General features: G+C 44.9%; 11 non-coding genes across 11 annotated transcripts; all 11 read left to right on the top strand.

Annotated features, from left to right (window-relative positions):
* Positions 1-642: 642 nt before the first annotated feature.
* LOC141227572 (U2 spliceosomal RNA) lies at positions 643-833 on the top strand. Its single transcript, XR_012294562.1, has one exon. It is a non-coding gene; the product is annotated as a U2 spliceosomal RNA (small nuclear RNA).
* A 1,118-nt stretch (positions 834-1,951) lies between these two features.
* LOC141226928 (U2 spliceosomal RNA) lies at positions 1,952-2,142 on the top strand. Its single transcript, XR_012294043.1, has one exon. It is a non-coding gene; the product is annotated as a U2 spliceosomal RNA (small nuclear RNA).
* Positions 2,143-3,257: 1,115 nt separating this feature from the next.
* LOC141227571 (U2 spliceosomal RNA) lies at positions 3,258-3,448 on the top strand. The gene has a single exon (XR_012294561.1). It is a non-coding gene; the product is annotated as a U2 spliceosomal RNA (small nuclear RNA).
* A 1,118-nt stretch (positions 3,449-4,566) lies between these two features.
* Positions 4,567-4,757, top strand: LOC141227570 (U2 spliceosomal RNA). Its single transcript, XR_012294560.1, has one exon. It is a non-coding gene; the product is annotated as a U2 spliceosomal RNA (small nuclear RNA).
* A 1,115-nt stretch (positions 4,758-5,872) lies between these two features.
* On the top strand, positions 5,873-6,063 carry LOC141227569 (U2 spliceosomal RNA). Its single transcript, XR_012294558.1, has one exon. It is a non-coding gene; the product is annotated as a U2 spliceosomal RNA (small nuclear RNA).
* Positions 6,064-7,181: 1,118 nt separating this feature from the next.
* On the top strand, positions 7,182-7,372 carry LOC141227568 (U2 spliceosomal RNA). Its single transcript, XR_012294557.1, has one exon. It is a non-coding gene; the product is annotated as a U2 spliceosomal RNA (small nuclear RNA).
* Positions 7,373-8,487: 1,115 nt separating this feature from the next.
* LOC141227567 (U2 spliceosomal RNA) lies at positions 8,488-8,678 on the top strand. The gene has a single exon (XR_012294556.1). It is a non-coding gene; the product is annotated as a U2 spliceosomal RNA (small nuclear RNA).
* Positions 8,679-9,793: 1,115 nt separating this feature from the next.
* On the top strand, positions 9,794-9,984 carry LOC141227566 (U2 spliceosomal RNA). Its single transcript, XR_012294555.1, has one exon. It is a non-coding gene; the product is annotated as a U2 spliceosomal RNA (small nuclear RNA).
* Positions 9,985-11,099: 1,115 nt separating this feature from the next.
* Positions 11,100-11,290, top strand: LOC141227565 (U2 spliceosomal RNA). Its single transcript, XR_012294554.1, has one exon. It is a non-coding gene; the product is annotated as a U2 spliceosomal RNA (small nuclear RNA).
* A 1,115-nt stretch (positions 11,291-12,405) lies between these two features.
* LOC141227564 (U2 spliceosomal RNA) lies at positions 12,406-12,596 on the top strand. The gene has a single exon (XR_012294553.1). It is a non-coding gene; the product is annotated as a U2 spliceosomal RNA (small nuclear RNA).
* A 1,115-nt stretch (positions 12,597-13,711) lies between these two features.
* Positions 13,712-13,902, top strand: LOC141227563 (U2 spliceosomal RNA). The gene has a single exon (XR_012294552.1). It is a non-coding gene; the product is annotated as a U2 spliceosomal RNA (small nuclear RNA).
* Positions 13,903-14,478: the final 576 nt, after the last annotated feature.

Raw genomic sequence — 14,478 nt, 5'->3', positions numbered from 1 at the left:
AATGCCTTTTCTGAAACGTTGTCTCCTTCTGCTGGAACACTGACTTCTTTCATTTAATGCCTGCAGACTATAAAAGAGAACCCAACCCAAAAAGTTTGGTTGATTAGTCTGTGGCATTCTGTTAAACTGTTGCTTATGGCGGTCTCTGTGAGCTTCTCAGCGACATTCAGCCAGCCAGGTATCCTGCCTGCAGTAGATGGAATGTGGCAATGGAACGCTGGCTGCGCGTGTCATAATAGGCTCTGAGCCTTTATATACCTGTGCACAGCAGCAGCCACCTTCAGTCTGCTGCTGGACAGCCAGCAGCAGCAGCAGCAGGAGAGGTATGTAATCAGGAGCCCTCCTGCTAAGGGTAGACAGCTGCACGTTCCACCCCACCCCCCGCCTTAATTGGTTCTCCTCCCTTCCAACGGTGTTGAGGCGGGTGGGAACAGCAGGGGGTGAAGGTGCTGTGTTTAAAGAGGTGGAGTTATGCAGATCTAAAACGCGTGGATTGCAGCAGCAGCAAGCCGAAAAGTGCAGGCATGTAAGGGATCTAGAGGTTGACAACATGTCTTCTTAACGGGAGTCCAGGAGCTCATCTCCACAAATGGACTTTTCAGGATCCTTGGGTGGCTCCGTAGTTTGAAACCAATTCTGGTTATCGCTTCTCGGCCTTTTGGCTAAGATCAAGTGTAGTATCTGTTCTTATCAGTTTAATATCTGATACGTCCCCTATCTGGGGACCATATATTAAATGGATTTTTAGAACAGGGAGATGGAAAAAGAGCTTGCTCTGTCCACTCCACGCATTGACCTGGTATTGCAGTATCTCCAGGACCGGTGCACCCCTTCTTTAATGCAGTTTCTAAAATCAGAAAGAATTGAATTCAATGTTTTTTGTTCATTTTGCTTGTTTGTCGGATTTTGGGATGGACTCTTTGGCTTTGCTTTTCTTCTCCTCATTGGATTTTTCATGTTCAAAGTTGCAGAAGCCAGATTACAAGCTCATTTTGGTTCAACTTCAGCAACTCTGCATTGCATTGCCATGTAATGTGATGCAATGCTATCTTTCTAGCTCTCCCTTTTTACTTCCTTTTGGATAAACAGACATATTAGGCAAGCATTTTGGAGCTTTCACCTAAATAACTACAGGTGGTGAGATAAGCTGCACAATATAATTGACCTTTCAGTATATTGTTGCACACACACCATCTATTTAGCAAATGCCCTTGTTATCAACAGCAGCCTTTTAAACTCACCTGAGCTAACAGGTATGTGCGCTGGTTACTCTGCTGCGCTTAAAATTTCTTTTTTGGTTTGCTACAATGCCTTTTCTGAAACGTTGTCTCCTTCTGCTGGAACACTGACTTCTTTCATTTAATGCCTGCAGACTATAAAAGAGAACCCAACCCAAAAAGTTTGGTTGATTAGTCTGTGGCATTCTGTTAAACTGTTGCTTATGGCGGTCTCTGTGAGCTTCTCAGCGACATTCAGCCAGCCAGGTATCCTGCCTGCAGTAGATGGAATGTGGCAATGGAACGCTGGCTGCGCGTGTCATAATAGGCTCTGAGCCTTTATATACCTGTGCACAGCAGCAGCCACCTTCAGTCTGCTGCTGGACAGCCAGCAGCAGCAGCAGCAGCAGGAGAGGTATGTAATCAGGAGCCCTCCTGCTAAGGGTAGACAGCTGCTCGTTCCACCCCACCCCCCGCCTTAATTGGTTCTCCTCCCTTCCAACGGTGTTGAGGCGGGTGGGAACAGCAGGGGGTGAAGGTGCTGTGTTTAAAGAGGTGGAGTTATGCAGATCTAAAACGCGTGGATTGCAGCAGCAGCAAGCCGAAAAGTGCAGGCATGTAAGGGATCTAGAGGTTGACAACATGTCTTCTTAACGGGAGTCCAGGAGCTCATCTCCACAAATGGACTTTTCAGGATCCTTGGGTGGCTCCGTAGTTTGAAACCAATTCTGGTTATCGCTTCTTGGCCTTTTGGCTAAGATCAAGTGTAGTATCTGTTCTTATCAGTTTAATATCTGATACGTCCCCTATCTGGGGACCATATATTAAATGGATTTTTAGAACAGGGAGATGGAAAAAGAGCTTGCTCTGTCCACTCCACGCATTGACCTGGTATTGCAGTATCTCCAGGACCGGTGCACCCCTTCTTTAATGCAGTTTCTAAAATCAGAAAGAATTGAATTCAATGTTTTTTGTTCATTTTGCTTGTTTGTCGGATTTTGGGATGGACTCTTTGGCTTTGCTTTTCTTCTCCTCATTGGATTTTTCATGTTCAAAGTTGCAGAAGCCAGATTACAAGCTCATTTTGGTTCAACTTCAGCAACTCTGCATTGCATTGCCATGTAATGTGATGCAATGCTATCTTTCTAGCTCTCCCTTTTTACTTCCTTTTGGATAAACAGACATATTAGGCAAGCATTTTGGAGCTTTCACCTAAATAACTACAGGTGGTGAGATAAGCTGCACAATATAATTGACCTTTCAGTATATTGTTGCACACACACCATCTATTTAGCAAATGCCCTTGTTATCAACAGCAGCCTTTTAAACTCACCTGAGCTAACAGGTATGTGCGCTGGTTACTCTGCTGCGCTTAAAATTTCTTTTTTGGTTTGCTACAATGCCTTTTCTGAAACGTTGTCTCCTTCTGCTGGAACACTGACTTCTTTCATTTAATGCCTGCAGACTATAAAAGAGAACCCAACCCAAAAAGTTTGGTTGATTAGTCTGTGGCATTCTGTTAAACTGTTGCTTATGGCGGTCTCTGTGAGCTTCTCAGCGACATTCAGCCAGCCAGGTATCCTGCCTGCAGTAGATGGAATGTGGCAATGGAACGCTGGCTGCGCGTGTCATAATAGGCTCTGAGCCTTTATATACCTGTGCACAGCAGCAGCCACCTTCAGTCTGCTGCTGGACAGCCAGCAGCAGCAGCAGCAGGAGAGGTATGTAATCAGGAGCCCTCCTGCTAAGGGTAGACAGCTGCTCGTTCCACCCCACCCCCCGCCTTAATTGGTTCTCCTCCCTTCCAACGGTGTTGAGGCGGGTGGGAACAGCAGGGGGTGAAGGTGCTGTGTTTAAAGAGGTGGAGTTATGCAGATCTAAAACGCGTGGATTGCAGCAGCAGCAAGCCGAAAAGTGCAGGCATGTAAGGGATCTAGAGGTTGACAACATGTCTTCTTAACGGGAGTCCAGGAGCTCATCTCCACAAATGGACTTTTCAGGATCCTTGGGTGGCTCCGTAGTTTGAAACCAATTCTGGTTATCGCTTCTCGGCCTTTTGGCTAAGATCAAGTGTAGTATCTGTTCTTATCAGTTTAATATCTGATACGTCCCCTATCTGGGGACCATATATTAAATGGATTTTTAGAACAGGGAGATGGAAAAAGAGCTTGCTCTGTCCACTCCACGCATTGACCTGGTATTGCAGTATCTCCAGGACCGGTGCACCCCTTCTTTAATGCAGTTTCTAAAATCAGAAAGAATTGAATTCAATGTTTTTTGTTCATTTTGCTTGTTTGTCGGATTTTGGGATGGACTCTTTGGCTTTGCTTTTCTTCTCCTCATTGGATTTTTCATGTTCAAAGTTGCAGAAGCCAGATTACAAGCTCATTTTGGTTCAACTTCAGCAACTGTGCATTGCATTGCCATGTAATGTGATGCAATGCTATCTTTCTAGCTCTCCCTTTTTACTTCCTTTTGGATAAACAGACATATTAGGCAAGCATTTTGGAGCTTTCACCTAAATAACTACAGGTGGTGAGATAAGCTGCACAATATAATTGACCTTTCAGTATATTGTTGCACACACACCATCTATTTAGCAAATGCCCTTGTTATCAACAGCAGCCTTTTAAACTCACCTGAGCTAACAGGTATGTGCGCTGGTTACTCTGCTGCGCTTAAAATTTCTTTTTTGGTTTGCTACAATGCCTTTTCTGAAACGTTGTCTCCTTCTGCTGGAACACTGACTTCTTTCATTTAATGCCTGCAGACTATAAAAGAGAACCCAACCCAAAAAGTTTGGTTGATTAGTCTGTGGCATTCTGTTAAACTGTTGCTTATGGCGGTCTCTGTGAGCTTCTCAGCGACATTCAGCCAGCCAGGTATCCTGCCTGCAGTAGATGGAATGTGGCAATGGAACGCTGGCTGCGCGTGTCATAATAGGCTCTGAGCCTTTATATACCTGTGCACAGCAGCAGCCACCTTCAGTCTGCTGCTGGACAGCCAGCAGCAGCAGCAGCAGCAGGAGAGGTATGTAATCAGGAGCCCTCCTGCTAAGGGTAGACAGCTGCTCGTTCCACCCCACCCCCCGCCTTAATTGGTTCTCCTCCCTTCCAACGGTGTTGAGGCGGGTGGGAACAGCAGGGGGTGAAGGTGCTGTGTTTAAAGAGGTGGAGTTATGCAGATCTAAAACGCGTGGATTGCAGCAGCAGCAAGCCGAAAAGTGCAGGCATGTAAGGGATCTAGAGGTTGACAACATGTCTTCTTAACGGGAGTCCAGGAGCTCATCTCCACAAATGAACTTTTCAGGATCCTTGGGTGGCTCCGTAGTTTGAAACCAATTCTGGTTATCGCTTCTCGGCCTTTTGGCTAAGATCAAGTGTAGTATCTGTTCTTATCAGTTTAATATCTGATACGTCCCCTATCTGGGGACCATATATTAAATGGATTTTTAGAACAGGGAGATGGAAAAAGAGCTTGCTCTGTCCACTCCACGCATTGACCTGGTATTGCAGTATCTCCAGGACCGGTGCACCCCTTCTTTAATGCAGTTTCTAAAATCAGAAAGAATTGAATTCAATGTTTTTTGTTCATTTTGCTTGTTTGTCGGATTTTGGGATGGACTCTTTGGCTTTGCTTTTCTTCTCCTCATTGGATTTTTCATGTTCAAAGTTGCAGAAGCCAGATTACAAGCTCATTTTGGTTCAACTTCAGCAACTGTGCATTGCATTGCCATGTAATGTGATGCAATGCTATCTTTCTAGCTCTCCCTTTTTACTTCCTTTTGGATAAACAGACATATTAGGCAAGCATTTTGGAGCTTTCACCTAAATAACTACAGGTGGTGAGATAAGCTGCACAATATAATTGACCTTTCAGTATATTGTTGCACACACACCATCTATTTAGCAAATGCCCTTGTTATCAACAGCAGCCTTTTAAACTCACCTGAGCTAACAGGTATGTGCGCTGGTTACTCTGCTGCGCTTAAAATTTCTTTTTTGGTTTGCTACAATGCCTTTTCTGAAACGTTGTCTCCTTCTGCTGGAACACTGACTTCTTTCATTTAATGCCTGCAGACTATAAAAGAGAACCCAACCCAAAAAGTTTGGTTGATTAGTCTGTGGCATTCTGTTAAACTGTTGCTTATGGCGGTCTCTGTGAGCTTCTCAGCGACATTCAGCCAGCCAGGTATCCTGCCTGCAGTAGATGGAATGTGGCAATGGAACGCTGGCTGCGCGTGTCATAATAGGCTCTGAGCCTTTATATACCTGTGCACAGCAGCAGCCACCTTCAGTCTGCTGCTGGACAGCCAGCAGCAGCAGCAGCAGGAGAGGTATGTAATCAGGAGCCCTCCTGCTAAGGGTAGACAGCTGCTCGTTCCACCCCACCCCCCGCCTTAATTGGTTCTCCTCCCTTCCAACGGTGTTGAGGCGGGTGGGAACAGCAGGGGGTGAAGGTGCTGTGTTTAAAGAGGTGGAGTTATGCAGATCTAAAACGCGTGGATTGCAGCAGCAGCAAGCCGAAAAGTGCAGGCATGTAAGGGATCTAGAGGTTGACAACATGTCTTCTTAACGGGAGTCCAGGAGCTCATCTCCACAAATGGACTTTTCAGGATCCTTGGGTGGCTCCGTAGTTTGAAACCAATTCTGGTTATCGCTTCTCGGCCTTTTGGCTAAGATCAAGTGTAGTATCTGTTCTTATCAGTTTAATATCTGATACGTCCCCTATCTGGGGACCATATATTAAATGGATTTTTAGAACAGGGAGATGGAAAAAGAGCTTGCTCTGTCCACTCCACGCATTGACCTGGTATTGCAGTATCTCCAGGACCGGTGCACCCCTTCTTTAATGCAGTTTCTAAAATCAGAAAGAATTGAATTCAATGTTTTTTGTTCATTTTGCTTGTTTGTCGGATTTTGGGATGGACTCTTTGGCTTTGCTTTTCTTCTCCTCATTGGATTTTTCATGTTCAAAGTTGCAGAAGCCAGATTACAAGCTCATTTTGGTTCAACTTCAGCAACTGTGCATTGCATTGCCATGTAATGTGATGCAATGCTATCTTTCTAGCTCTCCCTTTTTACTTCCTTTTGGATAAACAGACATATTAGGCAAGCATTTTGGAGCTTTCACCTAAATAACTACAGGTGGTGAGATAAGCTGCACAATATAATTGACCTTTCAGTATATTGTTGCACACACACCATCTATTTAGCAAATGCCCTTGTTATCAACAGCAGCCTTTTAAACTCACCTGAGCTAACAGGTATGTGCGCTGGTTACTCTGCTGCGCTTAAAATTTCTTTTTTGGTTTGCTACAATGCCTTTTCTGAAACGTTGTCTCCTTCTGCTGGAACACTGACTTCTTTCATTTAATGCCTGCAGACTATAAAAGAGAACCCAACCCAAAAAGTTTGGTTGATTAGTCTGTGGCATTCTGTTAAACTGTTGCTTATGGCGGTCTCTGTGAGCTTCTCAGCGACATTCAGCCAGCCAGGTATCCTGCCTGCAGTAGATGGAATGTGGCAATGGAACGCTGGCTGCGCGTGTCATAATAGGCTCTGAGCCTTTATATACCTGTGCACAGCAGCAGCCACCTTCAGTCTGCTGCTGGACAGCCAGCAGCAGCAGCAGCAGCAGGAGAGGTATGTAATCAGGAGCCCTCCTGCTAAGGGTAGACAGCTGCTCGTTCCACCCCACCCCCCGCCTTAATTGGTTCTCCTCCCTTCCAACGGTGTTGAGGCGGGTGGGAACAGCAGGGGGTGAAGGTGCTGTGTTTAAAGAGGTGGAGTTATGCAGATCTAAAACGCGTGGATTGCAGCAGCAGCAAGCCGAAAAGTGCAGGCATGTAAGGGATCTAGAGGTTGACAACATGTCTTCTTAACGGGAGTCCAGGAGCTCATCTCCACAAATGAACTTTTCAGGATCCTTGGGTGGCTCCGTAGTTTGAAACCAATTCTGGTTATCGCTTCTCGGCCTTTTGGCTAAGATCAAGTGTAGTATCTGTTCTTATCAGTTTAATATCTGATACGTCCCCTATCTGGGGACCATATATTAAATGGATTTTTAGAACAGGGAGATGGAAAAAGAGCTTGCTCTGTCCACTCCACGCATTGACCTGGTATTGCAGTATCTCCAGGACCGGTGCACCCCTTCTTTAATGCAGTTTCTAAAATCAGAAAGAATTGAATTCAATGTTTTTTGTTCATTTTGCTTGTTTGTCGGATTTTGGGATGGACTCTTTGGCTTTGCTTTTCTTCTCCTCATTGGATTTTTCATGTTCAAAGTTGCAGAAGCCAGATTACAAGCTCATTTTGGTTCAACTTCAGCAACTGTGCATTGCATTGCCATGTAATGTGATGCAATGCTATCTTTCTAGCTCTCCCTTTTTACTTCCTTTTGGATAAACAGACATATTAGGCAAGCATTTTGGAGCTTTCACCTAAATAACTACAGGTGGTGAGATAAGCTGCACAATATAATTGACCTTTCAGTATATTGTTGCACACACACCATCTATTTAGCAAATGCCCTTGTTATCAACAGCAGCCTTTTAAACTCACCTGAGCTAACAGGTATGTGCGCTGGTTACTCTGCTGCGCTTAAAATTTCTTTTTTGGTTTGCTACAATGCCTTTTCTGAAACGTTGTCTCCTTCTGCTGGAACACTGACTTCTTTCATTTAATGCCTGCAGACTATAAAAGAGAACCCAACCCAAAAAGTTTGGTTGATTAGTCTGTGGCATTCTGTTAAACTGTTGCTTATGGCGGTCTCTGTGAGCTTCTCAGCGACATTCAGCCAGCCAGGTATCCTGCCTGCAGTAGATGGAATGTGGCAATGGAACGCTGGCTGCGCGTGTCATAATAGGCTCTGAGCCTTTATATACCTGTGCACAGCAGCAGCCACCTTCAGTCTGCTGCTGGACAGCCAGCAGCAGCAGCAGCAGGAGAGGTATGTAATCAGGAGCCCTCCTGCTAAGGGTAGACAGCTGCTCGTTCCACCCCACCCCCCGCCTTAATTGGTTCTCCTCCCTTCCAACGGTGTTGAGGCGGGTGGGAACAGCAGGGGGTGAAGGTGCTGTGTTTAAAGAGGTGGAGTTATGCAGATCTAAAACGCGTGGATTGCAGCAGCAGCAAGCCGAAAAGTGCAGGCATGTAAGGGATCTAGAGGTTGACAACATGTCTTCTTAACGGGAGTCCAGGAGCTCATCTCCACAAATGGACTTTTCAGGATCCTTGGGTGGCTCCGTAGTTTGAAACCAATTCTGGTTATCGCTTCTCGGCCTTTTGGCTAAGATCAAGTGTAGTATCTGTTCTTATCAGTTTAATATCTGATACGTCCCCTATCTGGGGACCATATATTAAATGGATTTTTAGAACAGGGAGATGGAAAAAGAGCTTGCTCTGTCCACTCCACGCATTGACCTGGTATTGCAGTATCTCCAGGACCGGTGCACCCCTTCTTTAATGCAGTTTCTAAAATCAGAAAGAATTGAATTCAATGTTTTTTGTTCATTTTGCTTGTTTGTCGGATTTTGGGATGGACTCTTTGGCTTTGCTTTTCTTCTCCTCATTGGATTTTTCATGTTCAAAGTTGCAGAAGCCAGATTACAAGCTCATTTTGGTTCAACTTCAGCAACTGTGCATTGCATTGCCATGTAATGTGATGCAATGCTATCTTTCTAGCTCTCCCTTTTTACTTCCTTTTGGATAAACAGACATATTAGGCAAGCATTTTGGAGCTTTCACCTAAATAACTACAGGTGGTGAGATAAGCTGCACAATATAATTGACCTTTCAGTATATTGTTGCACACACACCATCTATTTAGCAAATGCCCTTGTTATCAACAGCAGCCTTTTAAACTCACCTGAGCTAACAGGTATGTGCGCTGGTTACTCTGCTGCGCTTAAAATTTCTTTTTTGGTTTGCTACAATGCCTTTTCTGAAACGTTGTCTCCTTCTGCTGGAACACTGACTTCTTTCATTTAATGCCTGCAGACTATAAAAGAGAACCCAACCCAAAAAGTTTGGTTGATTAGTCTGTGGCATTCTGTTAAACTGTTGCTTATGGCGGTCTCTGTGAGCTTCTCAGCGACATTCAGCCAGCCAGGTATCCTGCCTGCAGTAGATGGAATGTGGCAATGGAACGCTGGCTGCGCGTGTCATAATAGGCTCTGAGCCTTTATATACCTGTGCACAGCAGCAGCCACCTTCAGTCTGCTGCTGGACAGCCAGCAGCAGCAGCAGCAGGAGAGGTATGTAATCAGGAGCCCTCCTGCTAAGGGTAGACAGCTGCTCGTTCCACCCCACCCCCCGCCTTAATTGGTTCTCCTCCCTTCCAACGGTGTTGAGGCGGGTGGGAACAGCAGGGGGTGAAGGTGCTGTGTTTAAAGAGGTGGAGTTATGCAGATCTAAAACGCGTGGATTGCAGCAGCAGCAAGCCGAAAAGTGCAGGCATGTAAGGGATCTAGAGGTTGACAACATGTCTTCTTAACGGGAGTCCAGGAGCTCATCTCCACAAATGGACTTTTCAGGATCCTTGGGTGGCTCCGTAGTTTGAAACCAATTCTGGTTATCGCTTCTCGGCCTTTTGGCTAAGATCAAGTGTAGTATCTGTTCTTATCAGTTTAATATCTGATACGTCCCCTATCTGGGGACCATATATTAAATGGATTTTTAGAACAGGGAGATGGAAAAAGAGCTTGCTCTGTCCACTCCACGCATTGACCTGGTATTGCAGTATCTCCAGGACCGGTGCACCCCTTCTTTAATGCAGTTTCTAAAATCAGAAAGAATTGAATTCAATGTTTTTTGTTCATTTTGCTTGTTTGTCGGATTTTGGGATGGACTCTTTGGCTTTGCTTTTCTTCTCCTCATTGGATTTTTCATGTTCAAAGTTGCAGAAGCCAGATTACAAGCTCATTTTGGTTCAACTTCAGCAACTGTGTATTGCATTGCCATGTAATGTGATGCAATGCTATCTTTCTAGCTCTCCCTTTTTACTTCCTTTTGGATAAACAGACATATTAGGCAAGCATTTTGGAGCTTTCACCTAAATAACTACAGGTGGTGAGATAAGCTGCACAATATAATTGACCTTTCAGTATATTGTTGCACACACACCATCTATTTAGCAAATGCCCTTGTTATCAACAGCAGCCTTTTAAACTCACCTGAGCTAACAGGTATGTGCGCTGGTTACTCTGCTGCGCTTAAAATTTCTTTTTTGGTTTGCTACAATGCCTTTTCTGAAACGTTGTCTCCTTCTGCTGGAACACTGACTTCTTTCATTTAATGCCTGCAGACTATAAAAGAGAACCCAACCCAAAAAGTTTGGTTGATTAGTCTGTGGCATTCTGTTAAACTGTTGCTTATGGCGGTCTCTGTGAGCTTCTCAGCGACATTCAGCCAGCCAGGTATCCTGCCTGCAGTAGATGGAATGTGGCAATGGAACGCTGGCTGCGCGTGTCATAATAGGCTCTGAGCCTTTATATACCTGTGCACAGCAGCAGCCACCTTCAGTCTGCTGCTGGACAGCCAGCAGCAGCAGCAGCAGGAGAGGTATGTAATCAGGAGCCCTCCTGCTAAGGGTAGACAGCTGCTCGTTCCACCCCACCCCCCGCCTTAATTGGTTCTCCTCCCTTCCAACGGTGTTGAGGCGGGTGGGAACAGCAGGGGGTGAAGGTGCTGTGTTTAAAGAGGTGGAGTTATGCAGATCTAAAACGCGTGGATTGCAGCAGCAGCAAGCCGAAAAGTGCAGGCATGTAAGGGATCTAGAGGTTGACAACATGTCTTCTTAACGGGAGTCCAGGAGCTCATCTCCACAAATGGACTTTTCAGGATCCTTGGGTGGCTCCGTAGTTTGAAACCAATTCTGGTTATCGCTTCTCGGCCTTTTGGCTAAGATCAAGTGTAGTATCTGTTCTTATCAGTTTAATATCTGATACGTCCCCTATCTGGGGACCATATATTAAATGGATTTTTAGAACAGGGAGATGGAAAAAGAGCTTGCTCTGTCCACTCCACGCATTGACCTGGTATTGCAGTATCTCCAGGACCGGTGCACCCCTTCTTTAATGCAGTTTCTAAAATCAGAAAGAATTGAATTCAATGTTTTTTGTTCATTTTGCTTGTTTGTCGGATTTTGGGATGGACTCTTTGGCTTTGCTTTTCTTCTCCTCATTGGATTTTTCATGTTCAAAGTTGCAGAAGCCAGATTACAAGCTCATTTTGGTTCAACTTCAGCAACTGTGCATTGCATTGCCATGTAATGTGATGCAATGCTATCTTTCTAGCTCTCCCTTTTTACTTCCTTTTGGATAAACAGACATATTAGGCAAGCATTTTGGAGCTTTCACCTAAATAACTACAGGTGGTGAGATAAGCTGCACAATATAATTGACCTTTCAGTATATTGTTGCACACACACCATCTATTTAGCAAATGCCCTTGTTATCAACAGCAGCCTTTTAAACTCACCTGAGCTAACAGGTATGTGCGCTGGTTACTCTGCTGCGCTTAAAATTTCTTTTTTGGTTTGCTACAATGCCTTTTCTGAAACGTTGTCTCCTTCTGCTGGAACACTGACTTCTTTCATTTAATGCCTGCAGACTATAAAAGAGAACCCAACCCAAAAAGTTTGGTTGATTAGTCTGTGGCATTCTGTTAAACTGTTGCTTATGGCGGTCTCTGTGAGCTTCTCAGCGACATTCAGCCAGCCAGGTATCCTGCCTGCAGTAGATGGAATGTGGCAATGGAACGCTGGCTGCGCGTGTCATAATAGGCTCTGAGCCTTTATATACCTGTGCACAGCAGCAGCCACCTTCAGTCTGCTGCTGGACAGCCAGCAGCAGCAGCAGCAGGAGAGGTATGTAATCAGGAGCCCTCCTGCTAAGGGTAGACAGCTGCTCGTTCCACCCCACCCCCCGCCTTAATTGGTTCTCCTCCCTTCCAACGGTGTTGAGGCGGGTGGGAACAGCAGGGGGTGAAGGTGCTGTGTTTAAAGAGGTGGAGTTATGCAGATCTAAAACGCGTGGATTGCAGCAGCAGCAAGCCGAAAAGTGCAGGCATGTAAGGGATCTAGAGGTTGACAACATGTCTTCTTAACGGGAGTCCAGGAGCTCATCTCCACAAATGGACTTTTCAGGATCCTTGGGTGGCTCCGTAGTTTGAAACCAATTCTGGTTATCGCTTCTCGGCCTTTTGGCTAAGATCAAGTGTAGTATCTGTTCTTATCAGTTTAATATCTGATACGTCCCCTATCTGGGGACCATATATTAAATGGATTTTTAGAACAGGGAGATGGAAAAAGAGCTTGCTCTGTCCACTCCACGCATTGACCTGGTATTGCAGTATCTCCAGGACCGGTGCACCCCTTCTTTAATGCAGTTTCTAAAATCAGAAAGAATTGAATTCAATGTTTTTTGTTCATTTTGCTTGTTTGTCGGATTTTGGGATGGACTCTTTGGCTTTGCTTTTCTTCTCCTCATTGGATTTTTCATGTTCAAAGTTGCAGAAGCCAGATTACAAGCTCATTTTGGTTCAACTTCAGCAACTGTGCATTGCATTGCCATGTAATGTGATGCAATGCTATCTTTCTAGCTCTCCCTTTTTACTTCCTTTTGGATAAACAGACATATTAGGCAAGCATTTTGGAGCTTTCACCTAAATAACTACAGGTGGTGAGATAAGCTGCACAATATAATTGACCTTTCAGTATATTGTTGCACACACACCATCTATTTAGCAAATGCCCTTGTTATCAACAGCAGCCTTTTAAACTCACCTGAGCTAACAGGTATGTGCGCTGGTTACTCTGCTGCGCTTAAAATTTCTTTTTTGGTTTGCTACAATGCCTTTTCTGAAACGTTGTCTCCTTCTGCTGGAACACTGACTTCTTTCATTTAATGCCTGCAGACTATAAAAGAGAACCCAACCCAAAAAGTTTGGTTGATTAGTCTGTGGCATTCTGTTAAACTGTTGCTTATGGCGGTCTCTGTGAGCTTCTCAGCGACATTCAGCCAGCCAGGTATCCTGCCTGCAGTAGATGGAATGTGGCAATGGAACGCTGGCTGCGCGTGTCATAATAGGCTCTGAGCCTTTATATACCTGTGCACAGCAGCAGCCACCTTCAGTCTGCTGCTGGACAGCCAGCAGCAGCAGCAGCAGGAGAGGTATGTAATCAGGAGCCCTCCTGCTAAGGGTAGACAGCTGCTCGTTCCACCCCACCCCCCGCCTTAATTGGTTCTCCTCCCTTCCAACGGTGTTGAGGCGGGTGGGAACAGCAGGGGGTGAAGGTGCTGTGTTTAAAGAGGTGGAGTTATGCAGATCTAAAACGCGTGGATTGCAGCAGCAGCAAGCCGAAAAGTGCAGGCATGTAAGGGATCTAGAGGTTGACAACATGTCTTCTTAACGGGAGTCCAGGAGCTCATCTCCACAAATGGACTTTTCAGGATCCTTGGGTGGCTCCGTAGTTTGAAACCAATTCTGGTTATCGCTTCTCGGCCTTTTGGCTAAGATCAAGTGTAGTATCTGTTCTTATCAGTTTAATATCTGATACGTCCCCTATCTGGGGACCATATATTAAATGGATTTTTAGAACAGGGAGATGGAAAAAGAGCTTGCTCTGTCCACTCCACGCATTGACCTGGTATTGCAGTATCTCCAGGACCGGTGCACCCCTTCTTTAATGCAGTTTCTAAAATCAGAAAGAATTGAATTCAATGTTTTTTGTTCATTTTGCTTGTTTGTCGGATTTTGGGATGGACTCTTTGGCTTTGCTTTTCTTCTCCTCATTGGATTTTTCATGTTCAAAGTTGCAGAAGCCAGATTACAAGCTCATTTTGGTTCAACTTCAGCAACTGTGCATTGCATTGCCATGTAATGTGATGCAATGCTATCTTTCTAGCTCTCCCTTTTTACTTCCTTTTGGATAAACAGACATATTAGGCAAGCATTTTGGAGCTTTCACCTAAATAACTACAGGTGGTGAGATAAGCTGCACAATATAATTGACCTTTCAGTATATTGTTGCACACACACCATCTATTTAGCAAATGCCCTTGTTATCAACAGCAGCCTTTTAAACTCACCTGAGCTAACAGGTATGTGCGCTGGTTACTCTGCTGCGCTTAAAATTTCTTTTTTGGTTTGCTACAATGCCTTTTCTGAAACGTTGTCTCCTTCTGCTGGAACACTGACTTCTTTCATTTAATGCCTGCAGACTATAAAAGAGAACCCAACCCAAAAAGTTTGGTTGA

Source organism: Phyllobates terribilis, unplaced genomic scaffold (assembly GCF_046119375.1).
Source record: "Phyllobates terribilis strain yellow unplaced genomic scaffold, ASM4611937v1 Scaffold_416__1_contigs__length_1633014, whole genome shotgun sequence".
In the NCBI taxonomy this organism is placed as follows: domain Eukaryota; kingdom Metazoa; phylum Chordata; class Amphibia; order Anura; family Dendrobatidae; genus Phyllobates; species Phyllobates terribilis.
This window is presented reverse-complemented; position numbering and strand designations above follow the sequence as displayed.